Genomic DNA, 4,846 nt, shown 5'->3' with positions numbered 1-4,846 from the left:
GGGTGGCTCAGCGGTTTAGTGCCACCTCCAGCCCAGGGTGTGATCCTGGAGACCCGGGATCGAGTCCTATGTTGGGCTCCCTGCGTGGAGCCTGCTTCTCCCTCTGCCTGTGTTTCTGCCTCTCTCTCTCTCTCTCTCTCTCTCTCTCGTCTCTCATGAATAAATAAACAGAATCTTAAAAAAAAAATAAAGACACCTAAGGTCAATCTTGTTTTCCAAGTGGATGGGAACCAGGAAGCATGTAGCCCTGACTTCTACAACAGCCATCCTATAACTTATGATGTGATCCAGGTTTAAGATGAAACAGCCACTGTTGGGCAGCAAAATGGAGAGACAGACAGCACCTAGCATTTAGGAAAAAGCAGGATATAGCATGGCTTCAGGTAAATCTAGTTAAGGTCTAGGTCTAGATTACCTTGTTCATCCTAACCTTCCCCAGAAGATGAGAATAATAATAAGAAGAAGAATTAGCATTAATTGAGATCTTATGCGCCACTGTTCTAACTCCTTATGTCAACCATTAAATATTTACATGACCCTGTGAAATGGACTCTCATTGTCCATATTTATTGATGAGAGAACAAAAGCTTAGGGAACTTAAGTTTCTAGCACAGTCACCAAGCTAGTAAAAAGGAGAGCCACAATTCAACCAGGTTCTGTCCAATCCCAGGTTCAGATGGCATATTTGGAAGGAAACGTGATTTGAGTTTGGGTCCCTAGTATCTAGCACAAGGTGTTTAATAAATGTTTGCTGAATGAATGTGGACTCTTTATATACTTCCTGCCAGCATAGAAATTGAGACATCCCTTTAGTAAGCAAAGAAGTGCTGAGAGAGAGATTGGAAAACTGAAGCACTCTGACTGCAGACAAGTTCTGGGTTTTAGCTGATAAGATTGAACATTACTAAGCTACAAGTTAGTGACGTGCTCTGTGTCCCTGAAAACCAAACTATGCTTTTGGCCACCTACCTAGGGAATTGTACATAGGCCATGATACAAAGAGCTCTCTTTACACCCATATGGAGGACTGATGAGGGAGGAAAATATTTTTACCTGCAGCACTAACAGAAGGAGATTCCATCCAGAAGGTGAAAACATCTTCATTATGAGGAGTTTCTTAAGCAATATTATGATTCTCTCTCACTGAATAAAGGTGGAATGAAGATTATTTTGAATATGCTTAGGTTTAGCATTTGAGTATGTGTCAGGTTCAAAAGCAAGGAGATTGTAGGCAGCCTTGAAATGCTCTGCACACTTGACAACAGATATGTTTTAATTCTTGAATATAAATGTGTTGTATCAGATAAAGCCATCAAGCCAGTGCTGATGAAGCCTTAGATTCTGATGCAATAGGCACAGTGGAAATGACCTTGTGAGGAGTAGGCCTGTTTCTCATGAATGGAGCTGGGAAGGAGCACTAGAAGATGCCAGCACCTTGCCACAGCCTGGGTTCCTGCAGTTGGCGCTACATCCATTCTGTCTGGATGATACACCAAGACCCTAGCCTATTCCTTTGGGTCTCTCTGAACCAGAGTCTTGGCAAAGACCCACATGCCTCTGAACTTTAGTCCAAAGGAGCCATTAACACCTCATTTGTCATCCATCACATCCATTCCTAGGGGAAAGTGCCTGGACCATGATAATATCCTGTCCTGGGATCAGGGCTGGGAGAATAGGGACATACGTGTTTGGAATCATTTCCTTCTTTGTCTACTGAATGAGAAAGAGCTGCCTTTTTATCGTTATTAGTGTTCTGATGTTAAGAAATACCTAATTTGGACAGGTTGTGCTGATGGGTTAGAGACATTAAGGAGATGCTATCCTTAATTACTTTGAATACTTTAAGGGCCATATTAAAATTTAATATATCCTCCACCATGAAGGATGCTAACCACATGATTTCTGCCCCAGTTTTTGAAAGAGATTCCCCAGCAATCAGATTCTCAGAGAGCAGGACTCTTTCCACAGTTATGACGTTCCTGTCATAGTTCTTCATATAATATAGGGCCTCATGCTGTTGTGAGCATCATGACTGTTTCTGTGTTCTGCCTGTTTCTCTTCTTTTAATCACTCAGTCTGGCAGGTACTCAGCAATTTCTGTCCTTAAAAACCTTTGTCCAGCAACTTGACTTAACAATTTTATCACCTTTCCCTCCCAAAGCCTCTTGAATTGGCTCCGCTGAGGTTCTTCTGAAGGGTTTAGTATTGAAACTTCTTGCTGGGTAAAAAATTTTAAATTAATACTATTTAATTTAGATACTCCCCTTTCAAGCTTTGCTACTACTTCCCTTTGTTTCACAAGTGTAATGTGATTTTTTCCTTATTCTACCACAACATCAAAAACACAGGTCCCACCATAAATGGCAAAGTTATTCTGTTTCGCTTATTTTTCCCCAACATGTGCAGATCTGGAGAAATGTCGTACAACCTCAAAGATGAAGCTATCATTGCCATATTCGAGGTAAAATAAGAAAGCTGGTAACAGTGACTATTACTGTGGGTTCTATGCTCCATTTTCAATGAAATCTCTGTTTTACTCATCTTAAATAAGCTAGTGAACACGGGTTTTGGGGCATACAGATCTGGGTCTGAATCCTGGCTCTACTACTTATAAGCTCTGTGACCTCCAGGAGTCTCCTCAATGCTCTGCCTTAGTCAGGACAAGTCAAACTATGCTGTGATAACAAACAATCTCAAAATGTCAGTGGCTTAAAACAAGAAAGATTTATTTCTTGCTCAAGCAAAGTCTGATCCAGGGCTGGCATCTCTCCAGCACAGCTGTTCTCGTGATGGCTCAGCATTAACTTTCCACATCTTTGCTGGTTTCCATGATCACCATGGCAGAGGGAAGACTGGTGGAGAGTTAAACTACCACAATTAAACATTCCTATCCAGAAGTGACACATACTAGCTACATTTCATTGGCTACAACTGATATCAATATGGCAGAAAACAGTTACTCACATGTGCCCAGAAAGAGAGCAGAACAGGTTATTGTTGAACAATGGTATCTGTAGTCTGGCCCTCATGTTCCTCATTAATAAAATGGATATGATAACTACCAGAAAGTGTTGTTGTGGCAAGTTAATAAGATAATGTATATAAAATGCTTAGGATTCAAACTGCAAAGACTTAACTCATAGCTTTTGTTATATGTGTTTTATTAAAACATAATAGTATGAACATAATTTCACCTTGTTTTGCATGAAGGGAAAAGAAAAGGCATAATATCAAGAACACTACCCACTATTTTCAGTTAAAAGCACCATCATATACAACTGCCATCTGAGGTGTGTGACTTCAGGAGATAATTATTTGCATCATGCATGATGACATACACCAAAATATTAGTGGGGCTTATCTCTAGCTGTGAAGTCCTGAATAATTTAGTTCACTTCTCCATCTGATTTTTATGGACTTACTACCTTGAGCACACATTATTAATAATAATAGCTTAATACATGCCAGGCACCCATTTTAATTTTCACATTATTATATAAATACTATGATTATTCACATTTTAGTTAAGGAAACCGTGGCACAGAAATGTTAATTAACTTTCCCAAACAATGAATGGCAGAGTCAAGATTTGTACATGAATCAGAAAATGATAAATATAATTTGTAATGGGACAACATGTTTATGACCCCAATATGAAGTTCATGCTGTGTGCCAGGCATTGGACTAGTTCCTATGTCCAAGATGAGAAGAATACAGCCTCAGGGAAGGACCCTACTTACTTTCTGGGGATATGAGTCACATATAAACACAAAAAAGGAGGTCAGTGAATTAGAGACCATTATTCAAAGGCACGACATGGTCTTTTTCTTACTCAGGACCTAGCATAGAATAGCTGCTTGATACTTATTGGCTGGATGAACAAATGAATAAATAGAATTTCAGAGCCTCTAATTTTAATGACAAGAAGATGAAAGCCCTGAGAGGTTATCTGGCTTATTAGAATTACACAGCTCTTCAGAGCGTGGACTGAGACTGTCAGCCTCTACCTTCTTCTTCCCCAGTGTATCACACCAGTTTCCCCAGAGAAGAGACCAACTCTGGGCTGGGGTGGGCTAAGCAAGCTTCTGCTTTGCCATATCAGAGTTGGGGGTGTCACTCTGATTCATTCTGCATCACCAGGGCCTGAAACATCTCTCCTCAAGGCCACTTGTGACCTCCATGTTGCTGCATCCTGTGGGTATTCTCTTGTCTCCATGTTACTTGATCTTTCAGCAGATTCAGTGCAGTTGACTACTTCTTCCTTCTTGAAATACTTTCTCCTCCAGGCTTCTGTGATGGTGCGATGATCTGTTTCTCTGTGGTTTAATTGACTGCTTTGTCTGGTGTCCTTTGGTGACTTCTCCTTTTCTAGCTGACATCTGAATACTTGAGTTCTTCAGGGGTGAATCTCTTCTCTATCAGTCTGCTCTCTTGATGTAATCACAACCAGTCACATTGTTCAACTGCAATCTGATGCAGTTGACATACAAATTTATATCTCCATTCCCAATCTTCTACTCAGTTCCAGATTCTTCTACCCAACGTCTACTTGATATTTTCACATGGACAGCTACTATACACATCTCAAGTAAACTTCCCAAACTCAGATCTAGTTTCCCCTTAACCCTTCCCCCATTTCGGCAAATGACATTGGAAACCTGATGGTTTGGTTGGTCAAGATGATAACCTAGGAATCATTCTGAGTGCTTCCTTCCCTGAATGGTCACATTCATTCTACCAGTAAGTCCTATTTTCTGGCTCAAAAATATATTCCCAAATATATCCACTTCTTTCATTTCTGTAGCTCTCATCCTCATTCTTGCTGAACAGCTTCAAATAACTCTTA

This window comes from Vulpes vulpes, chromosome 8 (assembly GCF_048418805.1).
Source record: "Vulpes vulpes isolate BD-2025 chromosome 8, VulVul3, whole genome shotgun sequence".
NCBI classification, from domain to species: Eukaryota; Metazoa; Chordata; class Mammalia; order Carnivora; family Canidae; genus Vulpes; species Vulpes vulpes.
Note: the sequence above shows the minus strand (reverse complement) of the source record.